Genomic DNA, 23,688 nt, shown 5'->3' on the forward strand with positions numbered 1-23,688 from the left:
TGCATGATTCTATTGTGCATCTGTCCACAGAGACAGAACACAGAATGGTAGTTGCCAGGGGATAGGTAGAGGAAGAAATAAGGAGTAATTATTTTATGGGTATTCAGTTTCCTTTTGGGGTGATGAAAATGTTTTGAAATTAGATGGAAGTAGGGGTTGCATAACACTGTAAATGTAATGTCATTAAATTGTTCACATTAAAATGGTTAGTTTTATATTATGTGAATCTCACTTCAATGTAAAACAAAATGGACGAAAGATTTGAACAAACATTTCATCAAAGAAGATACACATATGGCCAATAAACCCATCAAAAGATGCACAATACCATTAGTCATCAGGGAAATGGAAGTTAAAACCACAATGAGACGGAACTACATACTCACTGGAAAAGCTAAAATGAAAAACACTGACAATATCAAGTTTTGTTGAGGATATGGAAAAACTCCCAAAAGAAATAACATCAAATGTCCACACAAAGACTCATAGACAAATATTTATAGTAGCTTTATTAAATAATAGCTCCCAAATGGAAACAAGAAAAATATTCAAAAATAGTTGAATGGATACATAAAGTGTGCTATATCCTTACAATGGAATACTGCTCAGTAATGAAAAGGAACAATCTACTGCCACATGCAACAGGGAGGAGTCTTGAAAACATTGTGATGAGTGGGGGAAAAAACCCATGAAAAGTAGTTTATATTTATATCAAATTACAGAAAAGGCAAAATGAATCCCTAGTGACAGCAAGTAAATCTGTAGTTGCCTGGGACTGAGGCTAGGAAGGATTGACAGAAGAGGATATAAGGGAATTTTCTGGGGGTGATGAAAATAGTCTACATCTTCACTGTGGTGGGTATGACGTAGTAGATACATTTGTCAAAACCCACTGAACTATATGCTTAAATGGTGCATCTTGTTATATCTATGTAAAGTGTATTGCATGTAAATTATACCTTCAAAAAGTTGCTTAAAGAAAAAAAAGGGTATAGGAGCCAAGTTGAAGAAGATCCCACTGGATAAACATAGGATAATTATGGAGAAAAGATGGGAAAACTTATTGGCATCTTTGGAAGTTGCTAGGGTTCCAACTCATTATTCTAAAAACTGGCAAACAATGGGAAAGAATCAAACACTTAAAAATCCATTAGAAAAATATTATACTTCACAAAGAGGCATTTCCCCCTGCCATTACACATGAACTTTCAAAGGAAAATGTTGATATAACGTAAGTGCATGTTTTCTTGTTCATCTTCAACAAATACTGAAAACCACTTACTTTTAGAGATAACTCTTAGAGCTTGAAATTATAGATACACTTGGATATTTTTTAAAAAGGAAACAAATACATTGCTGATGTTCAATAAAATAAAACTTAAAATCTTTCCCTGTCCATGAAATCTTCTCCACTACAACGAAACCTTACGCAACAGTAACCACATGCAAACTAACTGCTAATTCCACCCTAAAAACACGAGGGTTGAAATGGCTCCTTTGTTCTTTGAACTATAGCAGGCTCTCAATAAATACTCCTTCCTTGCATGAGAGACTGGATGAGTCTCTGTGGTGAACTCATACACAGCAAACTCGCACAATACTTGATTGCAGACAGTGTTCACAGAAATATTCATTCGTTTACTTCACTCACTAATACATTCATCTGAAACTGATTGGGGCTTATAGTTGGTAGGATATAGAAGAGGAGTGGGTCAAATAAAAATAATACAATTGAGAATCAAATAAAAGATAGCAGAGTAACATTAACACCTAACACTAATATAATGTATTTTGGCTAATTAGAGCATTCTCATATATTACCTATTTAATCCTTCAACTGAAGAAAGTAGGCATAATTACCTCCATTTGATAGATGAGGAAAGTGAGGCTCAGAGTACTTAAAAACCAAGCCAAGATAGTAAGGAGGTAGTGGAATCAGGTCTTAAATGCAAGGCTCTTGATTTTGATATTTTTGTGCCATAACATCACATTACAGTAACCAGTTATAAGAATGTAGAAGAAGAGTGATTAATTTTGCACAGTGGAACCAGAGAGAGCATTCCAGAGCAGTAGCATTCTAGTCTGCAAGGGAAGCACCAAGGCACCAAGGAACGAACTCATGGCAAACTACATGATGACTACAAAATCCAGAATATCTGAATCTAATCTTCATAGAGAGGCAACGATTTTTTTCCTACCACTAAGACAAACTATTTAAAATATAGTTATAGGGCTGGCCCCGTGGCTTAGCAGTTAAGTGCACACACTCCGCTACCGGCAGCCCACCTTCGGATCCTGGCGCGCACCGAGGCACCGCTTCTCTGGCCATGCTGAGGCCGCGTCCCACATACAGCAACTAGAAGAATGTGCAACTATGACATACAACTATATACTGGGGCTTTGGGGGAAAAAAGGAGGAGGATTGGCAATAGATGTTAGCTCAGAGCCGGTCTTCCTCAGCAAAAAAAGAGGAGGATTAGCATGGATGTTAGCTCAGGGCTGATCTTCCTCACACACACACACAAAAATTAAAAAAAAATAAAATAAAATATAGTTATATACAAATTGTAACTAGTCTATAATGAGGCTAGTTTATCCAGAATAACTTTGCCCACTCTGCAACCTTAAAAAGATACTTTCAAATGTTTGACAAGAATCATATCAAAATACTAAGGTCAGAATATAATTTATGCTAGATTATTAAAAGAATAGGCTGCTAATGTAATATAATGAAGAAGAAAAGCTCTTAAATTAAGCCACTTGGAAACAATTTTATTAACTGGCCAATACAACTTAACATTTCATTCAAAATAAGCAGACTGTATGACTTCAATGAGAGACCCGAGTAGGAAAGAACAAAAGGTTACTCTTTCATACTCTTGTCATGTTTAGAATAGTATGCTACATGAAAGCAGGGATGAAGTATGGAATTTTTGTGATGAACTTAGAATGTCCTTTTTTGTCCAAAGACCACTCCATATCATAACTTCTTGGAGGGAAGTGCCTTAATGTCTGCTTTTCCTTAAAGGCCTACGCACTCTCTAGTTACCCTCTCACCTGGCTTGCCTCTCTCTTCGATATCTAAATAGGGAGACTGAAGCAGAGCCATGGGGATTAGTCTCCATCTCCTAAGGAGAAGGCACTAGGCTTTCCTATAAGAGGGCAGAACCAGAGTGGTCCTATACCTGCTCCCACGTAATTTAGGTAGTGCTTTCTTGACTATACTGATGCACCCCACACTGTGTTTGAAAGCATTATTGTTTGTTAATGCATACAAAAGTCAAGACAAATACAAAAATCTCCATGGATCTGCTTTATAAAACTAGAGAGAATTTTTCATTGCCTGTGTTGAAAGAGGAAAGGTGGGGAATTGGTTAGTACCTTTGCCTTAAATTTGTTCTGACATTTGCCTTTATCTCAAATAACCAAGGAAGGGTACCCTTGTTTATTCTTTTGCCCCAGAAATGAGTTACTCTTCTCCTTCTGCTCCTCCTTTTGTTCACGCCCAGCCGCACACACTCTCCCACTTTGTTCTGCTCACACAGCTGGGGCTCAGGAGCACGCTGGCTCAGGCTTGAGGTGGAGTCACTGTCCCCACTGGTTCAACTGGATTGGAATCATGGCACTCAACAGACAATCCAAACCAGAGTTAGGTTATCAGAGGCACACACAGAATTCCATCCACTTGTCACTGCTTCCTGCTTAGTGAAATACTATCTCCTAAAATCAGTGCTAGTGTGACAGATCTGAGCAGAAACTGGCTCCAGGGTCACCTTGTTTTTCCTGAATGATCAGAGATGTTTCTCATAAATTATACCATATTTAAGGGAACACAAATGGTTTCCCAGGGAGGCAGCACCATGTTAGTAATTCTAGGACCTTAAAAAGTTCCTTAACTGTGAGCTTGAATTTACTCATCTTAACAGGAATACAGGAACCTAACTTAGAAGGCATGTGAGCATTGAAGTGATTCGGCACAGGGGCTGGCACAAGTAGATTGATCCTTCCTGCAGGGGAACTAGGCCAATTTTCATAACAAAATTCTCCTTTTCGGGATAATTAGGTCAATTTTTATAATAAAGTTTTAAGTTTTATCCATATAGTTCTTGAATATCTTTTGTGAGATCTACGCCTAGATTGCATATGATTTTGTTTGCTATTTTAAATGGCATTTTTGGGGCTGGTCCGGTGGCGCAAGCGGTTAAGTGCGCGCGCTCCACTGTGGCAGCCCGGGGTTTGCTGGTTTGGATCCCTGGTGCGCACTGATGCACCGCTTGCTAAGCCGTGCCGTGGCAGCGACCCATATAAAGTAGAGGAAGATGGGCACGGATGTTAGCCTGGGGCCAGTCTTCCTCAGCAAAAAAGAGGGCAATTGGCATCAGATGTTAGCTCAGGGCTGATCCTCCTCACACAAAAAAATAAATAAATAAAAAACATAAATGGCATTTTTGTTGCTGTGTGTTGCTGGTGAATAGAAGTACAATTGGCTTTTGTATATTGAACTTTTGTAATCCATCAAGCCTACTAAAAGTTATTATTTGTAATACTTTCTATGAAGTTTTATGCAATCATTTCGTCCACACATAACAATTTTGTTTCTGCCTTCCTAATCCTTATACTTATTTATTTCTCTTTTCTGACTGCCCTTTAGGACCTTAAGCACAACTCTGAAGGGAAGCCAGTGACACTGGGCCTCCTTACCTTGTTCTTGATTTTGAAGAAAATGTGTTGAATATTTTACAGCTAAGAATGATGCTTGGCTTGTGTTTTGTTTTTTTTTTTTTTTGGTAGAAATTCTTTATCAGGTTAAGAATTCCTAGTTTGCTGAGAAATTTTTAAAATCATGAATGGGTGTTGGATCTTATCAAATGTATTTTTTAACTGAAATGATTATATGTTTTTATCTCCTTTGCTAATGTGGTAAATGACAATTATAGCTTTCCAAGTGTTAAAGGAATTTTTTACTCCTGAGATAAAGCCAAGATCCTATTTGCTATGTTTTGTTTAGGATTTTTGTATCTATGTCCCTGAGTGATACTGACCTTTAATTTTATTTCTCATATTAGAGTTGGTATCAAGATTATTTATATTAGCTTCATATAATGAGTTGACATGGAGTCTACTTTTTTTCTTTGAAAAATCTGTATCAGATTTGAATGATCTATTTTTGACAGTTTGAAAGAATTTACTAATAAAATGATTATTTTTCCTAGGAAGATTTTTAACTATCAATTCAATTTCTCTGATGATAACTGGACTATTTGGGCTTTCTCATTTTTTCTTTGACATTTTGGTAAGTTATATTTTTGTAGGGATTTGTCCATTTCGTTTGCGTTTTCACATTTATTAGCATAAAGAGTATCCTCTTACTGGTTCTAATCGTCAATGGAGTTGATGGCCCTACTTTTCTTTTTTTACTATTACTTATTTATAACTTCTCTTTTTCTTTATGAATTTTACCATAGAATTATTATTAATCGTTTCAGAGAACCAACTCTTGGCTTTGTTTATTGAGTTTTTTTGTTAATGTCATTAATTTCTATTCATATGGTTTTTGTGTGTGTGTGTGTGTGAGGAAGATCAGCCCTGAACTAACATCCGATGCCAATCCTCTTCTTTTTGCTGAGGAAGACTGGCCCTGGGCTAACATCCGTGCCCATCTTCCTCTACTTTATATTGGACGCCGCCACAGCATGGCTTAACAAGCAGCACATTGGTGTGAGCCCAGGATCCCAACCAGCGAACCCTGGGCCACTGCAGCGGAGTGCGCGCACTTAACCGCTTGTGCCACCGGGCCAGTACATCATCAGTTTTTGTGAAAGCTTCAAGTGAGAAGAATGCACACGCTGTAGTTGTTAAGTAGAGGGTTTTCTACATGATCTATATAAGTCAAGTTACTTAAGTGTGTTTTTCAAATCTTTTGTATCTTTACTAACTTTTCTTGCCTGCTTCACTGATCAGTTATTGCATTAGTTATCTGTTGCTGCATAACAAATTATCCCACAAATTAGAAATAAAATAACAAATATTAATTTTTTCACAGTGTATGTGTGTTAGAAATTCATCATCTTGACAGCAGTTGGTTAGTGCCAGACCCTGTTCTATTTGCATTATCTTATCCTCAAAAGGCCTCTAAGAGCTAGGCTATTATTATCCTCACTTAGCACATAGAAGACTGAAGGCCAGAAAGGTTTAGTATCTTGTCCAAGACCATATAACATTAAATAAGAAAACTTTAAAAATAAAATGAAATGAATACATAAACATATTTAACATAAATATCTCTTTAAATGTACAAAAGTGAGGAATTACCAGCCTAATTTCCAGAGCTAACCCTCCATATTTCAAGTGCAGGTGAAATGATATACACACTGCTGTAGTTAGCAATAAGAACCTTCAGTCTAAAACAGTGTGTGATCTAAGAGACTCTCTGTGCTGATGGAATGTTCCGTATCTGTGTAGTCTAATGTGGTAGCCACTAGCCACGTGGGGCTATTGAGTGCTTCAAATGTGGCTAATGTGAGTGAAGAACTAAATTTTAAATTTCATTTAAATTTAATTAGTTTAAATGTAAATAATCATGTGGCTAGTGGCCACCCTATTGGACTGCACAATCTAAATGTCTAAGAATTAGAGGAACCAAAAAACTATAAATACTTAATAATTGATTAATCAACCTTTCAAAGAGCAGTAAATAAAAAGTGATAGCATAAGTGAACAAGAGGTAACTTTCTATTTAAAACATTTCCAAATTATGTTTATAAAACACTAATATTCAAAGATGTTAATATGTATTCCTTGAAAATCATTTCTATCACCAAAATGTTGCTAGCAATATTTTTTATAAAATGTACTTTATCAGATCTATGGAGAAAAATACATCAAAATCACATATAATTCTTACTCTGTTCAATTCTCCTTGCAAATATGATATTTTATACCCAAGAACATCAAGAAATCTCTGACTGGTCACCTGAAGAACATATGGTTCCTGGGAAATATGATGGACTCTCTATCTTAAGAGAACTAGTCTTAACATTTCCACACTTATGTAGGACAGTATGTAATATGTTGTGGCTATAAGACCCTTACATAGTATAAACTCATTTCTCATGGTTCTGTTGACTGTAAAAAGGAAATTTTATACAAAAATTAGGGTTCTGTGGCTTATACTTAGTACTGGATCAAACAAGTAAAAAGCTAGAAAACTTCAAAATGAAGATGAACTACTGTGGCCTTTGGTTTCTACTAAAATGAGGAAATGAGTTGCCTAAGATAAAACAATGTTCAATCCTACTGACTTAACCTCAAGATTTAAAGGTCAAAAAGAGTGTGATGTAAGTTATTTGTTTTCTTTCAGAATTTTGAATATTGTCCCAGTGCTTTCTGGCCTTCCACTGTTTCTAGCGAGAAGTCAGCTATTATTTTATTGAGGTTCCCTTGTTATATGATGAGTCATTTTTCACTTGCGGCTTTCAAGATTTTCTTTTTATCTTTGGTTCTCGATATTTTGTGTCTTGGTATGGATCTCTTTAGGTTTATCCTACTTGAAGTTCATTGAGCTTCTTGGATGTGTAGATTAAAGTTTTCCAATCAAATTTGACACATTTTTAGCCATTATTTCTTCAAATATTTTTTCTGCACCCTCTCCCCACTTCCCTGCCTTTCTGGCATTCCCATTACATGTATGTCGGTGCACTTAATCATGTCCCACATTTCTATGAGGTTCTGTTTCATTTTCTTCATTCTTTTTTTCCCTTCTTAGGATATTTATTTGCCATTTGGGAGATTTCCATAATTGTAGAGAGATGATTTATTATGGTGTGTTCCTATGCTTCATAAAGATTGAGTTATTAAAAAGTCTTTATAAATACTTTTTAATCTCTAAAATATTCTGCAGTCATAAATTTGAGATTAAGTTTTAAGATCCTATTGAAATTACAATACTCTTTTCGGGAAGAACTTTAAATTTGACAAAGGTCTTAAAAATATGTAACACTTCACAAATTTGTGTGACATCCTGTGCAGGGGCTATGGTAATCTCTATATCATTCCAATTTTAGTATAAATGCTGCAAAGTGAGCACTCTTTATTCTTTTTTCTCTCTCTCCTTCAGATTGTATAAGCTCAATTACTCTAGATTGAAGTTCACTAATTCTTTCTTCTGCCAGCTCAAATCTATTGTTGAGCCTATCTAGTGAATTTTTCATTTTGGTTATTATACTTTCCAACTCCAGAATTTCATTTGGTTCTCTCTCTTTTTTTTTTTGCTGAGGATGATTTGCCCTGGGCTAACATCTGTTGTCAATCTTCTTCTTTTTGTATGTGAGCCGCTGCCACAGCATGGCCACTGACAGATGAGTGGTGTAGGTCTGCACCCGGGAACTCAACCCGGGCCACCAAAGCGGAGCATGCCGAACTTAACCACTTGGCAACCGGGGCTGGCCCGACATTTGGTTCTCTTTTATGGTTTGTATCTTTTTATTGATATTCTCCATTTGATTAGACGCTGTCATCTTTATCACCCTTTAATTCTTTTTTTTTTTTTGTGCATGGGGAAGACCAGCCCTGAGCTAACATCCAATGCCAATCCTCCTCTTTTTTGCTGAGGAAGACTGGCCCTGGGCTAACATCTGTGCCCATCTTCCTCTATTTTATGTGGGATGCCACCACAGCATGGCTTAACAAGTGGTGCATTGGTGTGCGGCCAGGATCCGAACCAGCGAACCCCGGGCCGCCACAGCGGAGCGCGCACACTTAACTGCTTGTGCCACTGGGCTGGCCCCACCCTTTAATTCTTTACACATGGTTTCCTTTAGTTCTTTGAACATATTTACAATGGCTGCTTTGAAATCTTTGTTTGCTAAGTCCAACATCTAGGTCTCTTTAAAAGCAGTTTCTATTGTTTGCTTTTTCCCTGTGTATGGGTCACACTTGCCTGTTTCTTTGCACACCTTGTAATTTTTTGTTGACAACTGGGCACTTTTGATAATATATTGTAGCAACACTGGATACTGATTCCTCCCCCACCCCAGGGATTGATGTTGTTCTTTGCATGGTAGTTTACTCATTGCTTAGTGACTTGTCTGAACTTTCCCCTGTAGGCTGCAGTCTCTGACGTTCTTATTCAGATTTTTCTGGTCTTGTTTTTATCTTTTCACATGGCTATCTAGGGGTTGCCCCTAGGTCGGCATAAGCCACTTATTGGTGAAAGATTGTGCTTAAGCCCCCTCAGCCAGTAAGATTTTTACTCTTTACCATTGGATGTGTGTGTCTTGGAGGTTGCTATCACAGTTCAAGGAGTGCAGGTTTTTGTCCTCATCTCTCTCCTTCAGCCAGGGCTGGTATTTCCCCTCTTTAATCACTTCTATGAGGGTGTGGCTTTGGGTATGCCAGACTGCCAGAGGTGTGTGTGATGTTATTTTAAAGTCTGGCTTCCTAGGAGTTGCCAGTGGATCAGAGCAGTTGATTGCTCATCCATCGTGGTTGGAGGCGTGCTGCGGCCTGCAGTGGAGTAGGGCTGCACCTCCGTCTTCTCTGTGGGCTGCTCTTGGTGCTCCTGAGTGGGTGCAGCCGAGCATACCCTTCCCCACTCTGAAGCGTGACTGTGATCCCAGGAGGGCTCTTCTTGGCTGTCACTTTTGCCTGATTCTCTCTGTTAAACTTCTGATTACTCTGCCATTTGCTTGTTGATACAATATGATGGAGCTGTAAGTACTCTCTGAATTGCTCTCCACCAAGATCCCCATTATTTCAACAAAGCCCTTGGGCATGAAATTCTCCTGCTCTGTTCCAAATAAAGTCAGCCCTCTCAGGCAATGCTACAGGACTCTTCTTTCTTATAACCTATCTCCCTCTGGGCAGAACCTCTGTGCCACTTCATAAATTGGGGGTGGGGATAGTGCCCCCTTCTCCTGGAGTGACACGTCTGCTCTAGAGGAGATATTAGGGGTGGTGGCAGTGCTGGTCTTCTGGGCTTGCCTCTCTAGCATGGTGCTTCAACCCTGTGGTGAGCTGGGGTAGGACAATTGGGGCAGTATTCTTGGCTGGCCATACTGGGGGTAGATCTTCCGTAACATTGGCTAGGGGATTAAAAATGCTGGTGGATGGACCTCCCAGAGGGAAACTGTACCCTAGACTGGGAGCTGAGGGGAAAGGGGCCATCTTATTGACTGTCTTCCCGGGAGCAGAGCCCCAGGGTAGTCTCCATAAGACACATTTGATTGATGGAGGAGTGAGCCATGGCTCAAGGGTCACAGACTTGCTGTTCTTACTGAGATTCAGGAGATTTTTTTGATTACATTGATGGAATGTTTTTCCATTTGCTGTATGCCCTTAGGACAATTTCCAGAGGCTTTAAATGATTGTTTTTTATAATTTTCTCCAGTAAAAATATCTGTTTGTTAGTCAGAGAATCCACTGTGTCCTCACCCTGCTGTTCCAGAAGTTGGTCTTCTATTTATTTCTTTGATTCTCTCCCATTAGAAATAAAGATCTTCTGGATATTTAGCATGTGTCATGTAAGAAAACATTATGGCTCTTTAGCCAATAAGTTTTGAGAGTATTTGAAAACTTTCCATTCTGAATTTGTAGACTTAAGTGTGAGCTGTTCTTTTTTTCCTAAAAGACATCTTGATTTCCTTGAACACAATAAATGAGCCAAACACAAAATTACCAAGTCAGACAACAGAAGTGCAGTAGAGGCAGTGAGGCATAGAGGGCTGCAGAGCCATGAAATCAGTGTCACAAGATTCTTAATAACAATGCACTTATGGGTTATCATTGTCCTCTAAAACAGTACCCTGGCCTTTTGGGGGTGTCTAGTAAATCTATGATCCACCTATTTATGTGCTAAATACAGCAGGACTGTCACTTGGCCAGGCCCTCTGTGAGGTATGTGGTAATGAGCTAAACAGTCCCTGATCTCTCTGCCTCCTTAGGAAAAGACCTAACACACAGAGACATACGCAACCCCAATAGTGGGCATACTAGAAAGGAAATAAGCAGAGTGCCTTGAGAGACAACACTGGTGTGGGATGATCTAGCCAGGGTGGTCAGAGAAGTTTTCTTTTTTTTTTTTTTTATAATTTTATTTATTTATTTATTTTTCCCCCAAAGCCCCAGTAGATAGTTGTATGTCATAGCTGCACATCCTTCTAGTTGCTGTATGTGGGACGCGGCCTCAGCATGGTCGGAGAAGCGGTGCGTCGGTGTGCGCCCGGGATCCGAACCCGGGCCGCCAGCAGCGGAGCGCACGCACTTAACCACTAAGCCATGGGGCCGCCCCCAGAGAAGTTTTCTTAAAAGAGGTGATCTTTAAGCTGAGTCCTGAGGAAGGAGAAGCGAATCATGCTAAAGGTTGAGAGGAGAGCATTTACAATAGAGAACACAGCACGTACAAAAGCCTGTGATAGGAAAGAGTTTTTCCATGTTTGAGGGAAGGAGGGAGGGAGGGAAGGAAGGAGAGAGGGGAGGAGGGAAGGAGAGAGGGAGCAAGGGAAAGAAGGAAGGAAGGCAGCAAGGAAGGAAGGAAGAAGATAGGGGAAAGCAGTGATAAGAAGAAAGACTACCTAATATTTGGGAATTTCAATGCCTTATTAATTTTAAATCAGAGTTACATTTATGAAAAAGTTAAAATTCTGATAAGCATTTTTAAAGAAGAAGAAATGGGGATGGGGAGGGAAAAGACTGCGTGGGGAGAGGGATAGAGGCATCATCTTGGTGGAGCGAGTCTCGTGGTTGGATGAGGAGGGTAAGGCCATGAGGAGAAGGGCATGTGTATGGAGGCTGACCTGAGTAGGGGACCAGGGCTGGTAAAGAATGGGCCTGTGTGCCAGCCAGCACACCTACCTCCTGCTGTCAATGAGTCAACAAGAAGGTGACACTAAATGGTGTCAGACAAAATGTTTCAGAACTATAACTCTTGGGACACGGTGGAGGACGGCTTGAACAGACAACCTTGAGAGAGAGTCTCCTTAGACCTGGTATGAATCCATTCCCTAATCAATGACAAACATCTAATAGGAAATAGTGAAACTGCAAAGTGGTGGTCACAGGCCAAGTTCAGCTGGCTCTGTTTTCTTTGGTTTATACAGTATTAAAAAATTTTTAAATTAGTGACAAATATTAAAAATTAGGAGATTTTACATAAAATTCATACCTCCCATTGTTTTGAGAAACTTGGGGGTCTGGCAGTACTAGGTCAACACCCAGGATGAGGCACCAGCTTGTCAGTTCAACCCATGGGCACCCACTCTGACTGCCTGACCAACCATCTCGACCTCTTTGGCCTCTGTTAGCATGTGAGCATGCGTTGGAGAAACGATTCAAGGTAGAGACTGAAGAACAGGGTCATCAACGACAGGTGAGGGACAAGGAGAGTCTACACTGGCCTAAGATTTCTAAGGAGGTAAGTGGTAGTGGAGAATAAAGAGCAGCCTCAGGGATAGGCAGCCTGGATGTAGGTCTCATTTGAGAGAATAGAGAAGCTGTGGAATCCAAAGGCTGGTCAAGTGACTTGAGCCAGGAAGCAGGCAAGGACAAAGCTGATTCACACAGAACATGGAGTCCAAATTACTCAATGGAGAATGCAACTCCAAGCAGGGTGGCAGACAACATGGGTGTGGAGGAGCTGGGGTCTCTGACCTGCTGCTACCACAGACAAACCACAGCAGTTCTCTGGATGACACTTGTCTCTTGCAAGACAGGCGGTTACTCTCTCAAGGCTTTTTCAATTATTTCAGTCCACAGGAGATCAGATAATTATATATCTATATAGGAGGCTGTAGCTCAGGCACCAGCACCCGGAGTCCCCGAGCAGACACTGTAGTAGCACATGGCCATGCGCAGCAGGACAACCAGTTGACACAAGCACCATCCTTAATAAACTCTGAAATACTGTGAACTTAGCTGCTAGCCAGGCCACATGGAGGTTAGGAGATTTGACATTTTAAAGTTATGTGATGGGTCAGTGTTCATAAAATTGAGCTTCCACTTTGGGGAGCAGGTTGAGAATATCCTTTCGCTCTCCTGCCAGAATACCCATTGAACAAGGCAAGTGTACACATTCAGTAATACTGAACTCTCCACTGCCAGTGTGGGGCAAGCTAGATCTTAGGCTGCAGGTGACTTTCTGCACTCCATGCAGCACTGTTGGTGGGTAGCCTACACTGAGAGTGAGAGGAACACTGCTATTTTTAGAAGTGATTAACTTAGATAAATGCTAGAACAGCAAAGAGAAAACATCTCACAGGGAGGAAGTAGGATGTTAGTGGTTAGAATAAGAGCCTCAGAACTGCATTCATTCCATGAGACATAGTTGGTCATTCAAAATTCTTGGAATAATAGTCTTGCAAGTAAATGCCACTTATTTAAGATCAATGTTCCTCCTATGCCCAAAACATAGACCCTCATAAATAAAATCTCTCCCCCCATTTTCATGATTTTAAGAATGTGGTGCAGGGGAGGGGCTGCCTGGAGAAGAGGCCTCTGTTCTGAGCTCTGCTGCTGATGGATATGGGCCCCTGGCTGCCGGGAGCTTCTGCTCTCACATGTGTACCATTCAGGTAGCACTAACCTGCTTCACACCTGGTTAAGTGCCTGCACCTAACCTGTGCTCAAAATCTTAGTTTCCTTCACTCACCAGGCAAATTCACTTTGTTATAAATGCAGTTAACTGACAAGAAGATGAATTTCTCTCATCATGTGCCAGCTCTCCTAAGTCCTTAAGCAGGTGTATGCATCTTTATAAAAGGGATGCTCCCGTTGTGCTTATAGCACAGGTGCTTGATTCACATAAGGGCGCACCACCCCACACAGAAATGATATTGTCACATGTGAAACCAACTTGTGATTGGTCTTGGACGTGGCCCTCATCATCCATCTACTGCAGTTTTGTTTGTAAGATAAAGCTCCACTCTGGGTAAAGCAATAAATCATCATTAAAATACCCAGTGTCTTCAGCTTGCCCCTACCCCAAGCCAGCCACACTCCACTCCTCCCAGCTGGGAAAATAAGACAGCAGTCAGAAAGTAGTTCAAGGGAATGGTGTTGTAACAGAATCTCCTCTGTTTCAGCCCCCAGGAGCCGTATGCAGGACCTCGATTCCATGCATTTCTGAGCCATGAGGGTGAGGCCTGGACCACATTGGAAGAACTCACTAAAACTGGTGCCAAATGAAACTGCATTCCACAGCACATTCCCAGCAACATAAAATAATACAGATAAGAAGTTCACTGTTCAATCACAGTCATATCATGTTGGAATTGTAAAAGTCCATTATGAAGTTAATATTTTTCTTCAAGAATGTTTTTCTCCTTCTCTTACCAGCTTAATGTCACATCATGCCAATTAAAGAATACTTAAAAAATTCTAAAAATACATGTATTGTTAATCTGTAAAAGCAACAGAACAAAGCACAAGGAATAAGAAAAACAAAACTGCTGACTTTTAGAGAGAGTTTTAGCAAGACTATACTTTAATTCCTGTTTGAAGTTTTAAATGCCCCTCCCCAACTTTTCAAAATTTCCCATCCTTTCATTCACTAGCTCAATTGCATACATACACAAGCGAAGAAGAGAGGCAAACAGTAGACATGGGTGCGCGCGCGCATGCGCACATGTACTGAGAGCGATTAAGAGAACATGTGGGATGTTTACACGAGCTATGGGAGCAGTTCTTAGCAGTCCACCAAGGATTCCTGGAATCAGAGTCAGTCCCGGCTGTTTTATTCTGGGTCAGTGTCAACTTAAGCAGCCTCTAAAGATCAACAAGGATCTTTCTCTCCATGTTATAATCTCTTACTAAACCTCAATTTAAGGAAGCAATAGAAGAAATTAGAGGATGAAATGAGAAAAAAAAAAGCAAGACAGAGAAAAAGGTAACAGGATAATGGGGAACAGAGAAGAGAGTTTGAGCATGAACAGCAGGGGGGAGGGTTCACTGAGCGGAGGGAGGGAGAGGAAGAAAATGAGGAGCTAAGGCAGTAGAGCGCCGAGTGGGTGGAGGGCCTTTCCCCAGCTTCACCAACCCCAAGGCAGACGGGAAACCAGATACAGCAGGACATTGTGTTCTTCTCCTGAAAAACAACCAGACTGCACTCCTAAAGTAAACAGTTAATCCTGCTGTTTATCTTTTCAACATGATGCGATGTTAACAGGATGATTTCTACTGCACAAAAATGTGGTTTTTATTCATTTAAAAATCATATTTTCTCTTTGCTAAAATAAAACTGTGACATGTAAACTTGCTAATATCAGTGAACAAGAAGGAATGACAATCCTTCTAAAAGTGACATAACTAAAGAATGCCAAAACACCTGAGAAAGGCCATTTCTACAATCATATATCCTCTTTATTTTTGGAAAATACCGCACTGCTGAAATTAACAAAACAAACAAACAAACAAAAAACCTGCTGCAAGCTTGGTCTTTAAGGAAGACACAAATAAAAGTGCTGACAACACTGGTGCCATTCCTGCACTTTGATTATATTTATTGCTCATGAAGATAAGACTATGACTGGGCCAAGACAAGAGGAGTGCATTTTATATGTTAGTAGAAGTTTGCCTATAGAATACGTTTCCAAAGATATATACTTAGTCTTATACATTTTTATTATTGAAATTTCTATTGAGATCATTGTAGATTCACACGCAGTTCTAAGATACACCACAGAGAGATCCTTGTGGACACTTAGCCCAGGTTCCCCCAATAGTGTACTATATACTAGCAAACAATAGTACAGCGTTACAGTCAGGATATTGACATTGATACATTCCACCAATTGGACTCATTTATTTATTTATTTATTGTGAGGAAGATCAGCCCCGAGCTAACATCCATGCCAATCCTCCTCTTTTTGCTGAAGACTGGCCCTGAGCTAACATCTATTGCCAATCCTCCTCCTTTTTTTTCCCTTTTCTCCCCAAAGCCCCAGTAAACAGTTGTATGTCATAGCTGCACATCCTTCCAGTTGCTGTATGTGGGACACTGCCTCAGCACGGCTGGACAAGTGGTGAGTCGGTGTGCGCCTGGGACCCGAACCTGGGCCGCCAGTAGCGGAGCACGTGCACTTAACCGCTAAGCCATGGGGCTGGCCCCCACCAACTGTATTCAGATTTCATCAATTTTACTTGTGATAGTGTGTGTTTGTGTGTATTTAGTGCTATAAGTTTTATCACCTGTGTAGGATCCTATATCCACCACCACAGCCAAGATCCTGAACAGCCCATCATTACAAGGACCCCTCTTGTTGCCCGCCGATAACCCATCTCCCTCCATCTCCCCGCCCCCACCTCTAACATCTAGAAACATTAATCTGTCCTCCATTTCTAAAATTTTGCCATTTCAAAAATGTTATACAAATGGGATCATCTAGTATATAATCTTTGGGATGGGATTTTTTCCCTCAGTACAGTTCCCTGGTGATTAATCAATCTATTATACTCTTTATTTTTATAACAGCTTTATTGAGATATAATTCACATACCATAAAATTCACCCCTTTTTATTGTGGCAAAATACACATAACAAAATTTATCATTTTAAGGTGTACAATTCAGTGGCAATAAGTACATTCACAATGTTCTGCAACCATCAGCACTATCTCCAGAATATTCCAGAATATTTTCATCACCCAAAACGAAAGCTCAATCTATTAGGCAGCCTCCTCATTCTCCCCTCCTCTGAGTACCTGGCAATAACTAATCTACTTCCAGTCTCTATGGATTTGCCTAGTCTGGATATTTCTATAAATGGAATCATGCACTATGTGGCCTTTGTGCCTGGCTTCTTTCACTTAGCATAATGTTTTCAAGGTTCATCCATGTTGTAGCATATATCAGAACTTCATTCCTTTTTGTTGCTGAATAATATTCTCTTATATGGATATATCACATTTTGTTCATCCATCCATTTAGCTGATGGACATTTGGATTGTTTCCACTTCTTTGCATTTATGAATAATGCTATTATGAACATCTGTGTAGAAGTTATGTGAACATATGTTTTCAACTCTTGTGGGTATATACCTAGGAGTGGAATTGCTGGGTCATATGTTTAACTTTTTGAGGAACTGTCAAACTGTTTTCCAAAGTCACTACACTATTTTACATGCCCATCAGCCAAGTATTAGGGTTCCAATTTATCCACATCTCACCAACACTTATTATTGTCTGTCTTTTTTATTATAGCCATCCTAGTGGGTGTGAAGTGGTATGCCATTGTGGTTTTGATTTGCATTTCCCTAATGACTAATGATGTTGATCATCATGTGCTTCTTGGCCATTTGTATATCTTCTTTGAAGAAATGTCTATTCAAATCTTTTGACCATTTTTTATTTGGGTTATCTTTTTATTACCGAGTTGTAGAGTTCTTTATATATCCTGGATACAAGTCCGCTATCAGATACGTGATTTGCAAAAAACTTCTCTGATTCTCTGGTTGTCTTTTTACTTTCTTGATGATGTCTTTTGAAGCATAAGTTTTTAATTTTGATGAAGTCCCATATATGTATTTTTCTTTTGTTGTGTATGCTTTAGGTCATATGTAAGAAACTCTCGCCTAATATATAAGGTTATGAAGATATATTCCTGTTTTCTGTTGAGAGTTTTATAGTTTTAGTTCTTACATTTCAGTCTATGGTCCATTTTGAGTTAATTACTGTGTATGGTGTGACGCACAGGTCAATTGATTCCTTTGCATGTGGATATCCAGTTGTCTCAGTGCCATTTGTTAGAATTACTATTCTTTCTCCATTGAATTGTCTGGCAACCCTGTCAAAAATCAGTTGACCATAAATGTAAAGTATTATACCTTTTAAAGAACATATACATCATGCCAGTGATATCTTAAAAAATGTGTTATATGAGTGTAGATCTTTAAGAAAGAAAGAAATAGTCTGAACCCTCTAGAGGAGAGGATTTAATCAGAGTCTTAGTCTATCATTGGCAAAGAGTTGTATAAATGCATCTGTACTCTCTTAGGGTACACAGATTAGAATTGCTGCTGGATTTATTTAGGTCCAACAAATACAAAGTGAATATAACTGATTAGTATTATTTCATCTAGTTCCATTACTTTACCATCATTATGCAGAGGACTTCCAAAGCTCTATGTCTTCTGGTGCCAACTTGTTCCTCTTCCTGTGTATTCCCTCTTTGTGTAATGTGGCTCCACCATTCTCTCAGTCACTCTGTTTCAAAAGTTGAGAGTACTCTTTATTTTCCTTTTTCACATCCAGTTGCCACAGCCTATCCATTTTACCTCCATATTTATCTTTTTAATATCATTCCTCCTTCTCATTTCTGTTATCACTGTTGTGTTCTGCTTGTGACCTTTGTTGCCTCCTACATGGATTAGGCAAATGCTTCCCAATCAGTCTCCTAACTTCATTCTTTCCTTTCTTCTAACCTGTAGGAGACAGGTTGCTGCTAAAATCATCTTTCTTAAGGGACAGAGTTAGTCATATCACTCAACTAGTAAGGGACCTTCAAATTTATTCGACTGATTCCTACTTGTCTCTTGACACATGTGTGTGCAAGTCTAAGAAGATGAAACTCCTGCAACCACTTCCCTATCTGAGTTTTGGCTCCCAATAAGTTGCTCTAAACTAATCTGACATTCCTAGCCATCTCTACTTGTCCAAGTATGCTTATTTTTCAATGTCAAACTCAAATGTCAGGTCCTTCATGAACACTTCTCTCATTCCAATAGTGTAAACAATTGTACACAAAGTGGTTTATTATTTTTTGCCTTTATTTTAGTGCTTATCAGATTCTACTCTGTATTATAAAAACTTGAGCAGATCTTTTCTCTCTCCTTTTTGCTTGGAAGTTTCTGGAGGGTGGAAATCATATTTCTTATTCCCTGTGTACACATCACAGCCCTTAGTTCAGAGCCTTATGCATTATAGGTGATCAATATATGCTTGGTGCACCAAGTTGAGTTAATCAACAGGTATTTATTCAGGCTTTGTAAGGACAGAAGGTATAAAACCCTCAGGGACAATAATAGATACTAAAATGCCTTATACAGGTAATTCACAAGGTGAGACCTCTACATTGCTACAAAGTATAGGAGTGGGAAGAGAAATATTAGTGTCCTAGTGAAGTTCTAAATTAGAACAAGATAAATGAAGGAAATGAGGAAGGGAGGGAAGGAGGGTCTACGCTAAGAAAGTTTATTACTCAAAGTGTACCAAATCAGCTCAGCAGCCCTGGGCAGAATGTGGTCTTGTTTTCTCTCCTTTATTCCCCAACTCACTCTCAAGTGAGAGGTTATTTGGTATTCCCACTTTTCCATGCCTACTCATCACTGAAGCCTGAAGAGACCAGGGTCTGTTACTGAGTGTAGAGTAAGAAACAAGGCACTACCATGGGGCACTTGTTTTGGTTGTGCCATAGGTAAGTCATAGTGTCCCATGACTTCCTCTGGATCACCAAATAGTATGTTGGCCAAATCAAGAGTCATCATAGCCTTTCTCAACCAGGGGCCTTTGAGGGAATTAAGCCCTAAAACGCTAAGGCTGCACTGCATGTAATGGATAACGCTCCTCCTGTGCACTAGTTATGTGCAATCTTGGGAGAAATGAGAAGACAGTCACTTGAATAATCTTCAGGGTTCTGTAGTTCCAATAAGGGAGCCAGCTGAGAGTAAATGAACCTGGGGGTAAACAGCACTACTGTATTGGCCCTATTCACACAACAGGGAAGAGTGTTTAACATTCTTAGATGATTTGCTTCTGAATCAGTGTTTCACACTCTAAGCTGACTAACTGGCCCAGAAACCAGTCCTGTCTAATGCAATGGCTAATAAATCATCTGTGTTTGTGAAGGACAGGTACATATTCTACCTGCTCTGACCAAATAAAACACAAACTACCTAGGCAAAAGGCATACATACAAGACTTTTTTTCTTTTTTAAATACCAACGGTAATTTTTAAGATACTTTGGAATGAAGTAATTTCAATTTCAAAGACTAACCCGTATTCAGTTTATTGTACTCAAGAGAGGAGACAAGTGGTCACTTTCAGAAGATAACTCTATTTCTCAGACAGAAGGAAGGTTCTCAGGTACAAATTTGCTCCATTTCTAGCCCGCCTACCTCAGTCCATAGGACTGCATGCCACACCAGCTGACTTTGCTCCCAGCTTCTTACCTAGCCTCATCTTTCCACCTGGCCTGGGCATCCAGTACACCCACCCACTGCCTTCAGGTCTTTGTTTTGCAATGATTACCATTTACCATCTGTTTGTTCTCCACACACCAGGTCTTGTGTGTAGACTAGTAGACTAGCACACCCTGAAAGCTCAAAGCAGTCTCTGTTCAGCTGGTAGCCTGCATCACCCTCTTTCCTGCCTTCGAGAAAGCATGGGCCTCACTTATTTCCATTTACTCACCTCCTATTCACTTTTGTGATAATTTGGAAATTTTTTTAAACAATCTCAAATTTACTAAAAGTTCTAAATATAGTACAAAGCATGTTTTTTTCCTGAATCATTTGAGAGAAAGTTCCCACAAACAAGGACTTTTTCCTACATAACTGCTATACAGTAGTCCCCCCTTATCCATGGTTTTGTTTTCCGTAGTTTTAGTTACCCACAGTCAACCAAAAATATTAAATGGAAAATTCCAGAAGTAAACAATTTATAAGTTTCAAATTGTAGGCTGTTCTGAGTATCGTGATGAAATCTTGTGCCGGCCTGCTCTGTCCTGCCCAGGACATGAATGACCCCTTTGTCCAGGGGATCCATGCTGTATAAGCTACCTGCCCGTTAGTCACTTAGTAGCCATCTAGGTTATCAGGTCAACTGTGTGGTATTCGCAGTGCTTGTGTTCAATTAACCCTTATTTTACTTAATAATTGCCCCAGAGTTCAAGAGTAGTGATGCTGGCAATTCGGATATGCCAAAGGGAAGCCCCTAACCTGCTTCCTTTAAGTGAAAAGCTGAAACTTCTCAACTTAATAAGAAAAAAAATTGTATGCTGTGATTGCTAAGATCTATGGTAACTTTTATTACAGTATATTGCTATAATTGTTTTATTTTATTATTAGCTGTTGTTAATCTATTTCTATGCTTAATTTATAAATTAAACTTTATCATAGATATGTACGTATAGGAAAAAAACATAGTATATATAGGGTTGGGTACTATCCATGGTTTCATGGGGGTTCCACTGGGGGTCTGGGAACGTGTCTTCGTGGATTAAGGGGGACAACTGTACAACCATCAAGGGGAGGAAATGAACACTGATATATCCCTCCACCTAATTCTTAGACTCCACTTATGCCTCACCCATCATTCCAGTCCTGTCCTCTATAGCAAAAGGAGATAATTCAGAATAATGTGTTGCATTTAGTTGCCATCTCTCTAATCCTCTGCAATCTGCAATGGTTCCTCAGTCTTTCCTTGACTTTCATGACCTTGACGTTTTCGAAAGATATAAGCCAGTAATTTTGTAGTATACAAACCCTCAATTTGGTTTTGTCTGATATTTTCTCATAGTGAGATCCAGCTTATGTACTATTGGTAAGAATAACACAGAAGTGATGCAGTGTTCTCCTAAATAGTTGGCACACTATTTCAACTTGTCCCATTAATGGTGATGTTCACTTTGATTACTTGATTAAGGTGATGTCTGTCAGGTTTCTCAACTATAAGTTACCTTTCCCTTCTGAAATTAAAAAATGTTGTGTGGGACCTACTTTCAAACTATGTAAATATCCCATTCCTTATCAAACTTTCAACTCATTCATTTTTTTACATCAGTGTGGACTCATAGAACCTTATACAATGGGTTATAATCCATAATTATCATTTATTTTGATGCTCAGATTGTCCCAGATTTGACTAGTGTCAGCCCCTTTCAAGCTAGCTTCCATGTCCTTTTGATATGTCCCCATCATTCTTTGGGAATGCTCTTACTTTCTGACATAAGAAAATGTTCAAGGCTCATCTTGTATTTTCTCTCATCCAAACCTGGAATCAGCCATTTCACCAAGAAGCCCTGGAGTCTTTCAGATATTTAAAAACTAGTATCTGGGTACTAAATATGCTCATTGTTATTGGAGTATCACTGTCCCAGATCTTCTTAGTAGACAGAGCTAAAGAGACACACACTTACCTCCCCCCCAACACATTAACTCACACACATTAACTCACATTTACTTCTGTTTGTTCATCCAGTCATTCATCTTGAAAACCGTGACTGCTTGTTTCCCCTTAGCCTCATGAAACAAATGTTACTAAAATCTTGGATTTTATATAAAATCCAAATTTGATAATAGTGTTATTTTAAATTTGCATTTCTTTATCATGAGACATTGAACATCTTTTCATATGTTTCTTTTTTTTCTATGAACTGTGAGTTCATATCCTTTGCTCATTTTCATATTGGGCTGTTGGCTTTTTCTCTATTAATTTCTGTAAGCACGTCATATATTAGAGAGATTGGCCCTTTGTAATGTGGATTATTGCAAATATATTTCCCCAGTGTGCCATTTAACTTTTGACTTTACCATGCTAGTTTAATAGAATTTATTAATATTTTCTTTTGGAATTTTTGGATGTTAATCCACAGTTAAAAAAAGTCCACTTCAAGATAATTCTCCCATCATTTCTTCTAGAACTAGTATAGTTTTAATTTTATGCTTAAATCTTCAATCCATTTGGAATTTATCCTGATGTAGAATGACAGATAGAGATCCAATTTTATTTTTTTCCAGATTTCTCACTTTTCATTCTGACACCATTTATTGAATGGTTAATCTTTTCCCACTGCTTTGAAATACATATATTATTTACTAAATTCCTGTATATATTTGAGACTTTCTCTTCTGTTCCACTGATGAATCTATTAAATTAAGGGAGGAAAACACTTTAATTTTAAAAGTGGCTTTCATTAATTTCTGCTTCTAATAGCTAGATGTTACCTATCTTATAGTGTTTTTGTGAAGAACGAAGAAGATAACTCCTCTCTGGACACAACACCTGGCTTTCATGTCCTGATTCCTCTCCTCCATTGCAAGTTCATATCCAGTTAGATTTCTCCAGCTCAGTGTTTAATGGGTACCTCTGTCTCAACAAGGACATATTAGAACTCTAGACTTCCACTGCTAAACCTCCCCAAACACCCCCACCTCAGTGACTGACTACCCCATCAAACCAACAACCTCATGGTCATCCTTGATTCCCCTCTTTCTATCATCCCACATCCAATCATCAGTAAGTACTGTGAACCCTATCTTTAAAATAGATCCTGAATCTTTCTCGTTTTCACCACTTCCTCACTAGCACTCTGGTCCAGGTCCCAGTCTTACCTGTCTGGATTCCTGAAATAGCCTCCTAATTCATTTCCTGTTCCTATTCTTGTGCCTCCACATTCCATTTGATCCACAGCAGCCAGAGAGATCTTTTCAAAGTACAGATCAGATCATATCCATTCCATGCTTAAAACCTTGCAGGCTTCTTATCATACTTGGAATGAAGCTGCCTGCCTCCTCTCTGCACTCATCTTCTGTCATGGCCTCTGGGTTCACTAAGCCCCAGCCACACTAGCTTCCCTTCTGCTCCTTGAACACAACAAGCTCATCCTTTTCTTTGCAATAGTTGATCTCTTTGTCTGGAAAGTGTCTCCCAGAGCTTTTTATGGCTGGCTCCACCTATTCATTGAGGTCCTACCTCAGAGG

At 39.3% G+C, this 23,688-nt stretch overlaps 1 protein-coding gene and 1 non-coding gene across 4 annotated transcripts in view; both read right to left on the minus strand.

Moving 5' to 3' along the window:
* Positions 1-23,688, minus strand: part of SPIDR (scaffold protein involved in DNA repair) — a 472,343-nt gene that overhangs the window by 66,859 nt on the left and 381,796 nt on the right. The gene's annotated exons all lie outside the window — the stretch shown is intronic.
* On the minus strand, positions 7,985-8,086 carry LOC131419751 (U6 spliceosomal RNA). The gene has a single exon (XR_009223328.1). It is a non-coding gene; the product is annotated as a U6 spliceosomal RNA (small nuclear RNA).

Source organism: Diceros bicornis, chromosome 21, assembly GCF_020826845.1.
Source record: "Diceros bicornis minor isolate mBicDic1 chromosome 21, mDicBic1.mat.cur, whole genome shotgun sequence".
Taxonomy (NCBI): Eukaryota; Metazoa; Chordata; class Mammalia; order Perissodactyla; family Rhinocerotidae; genus Diceros; species Diceros bicornis.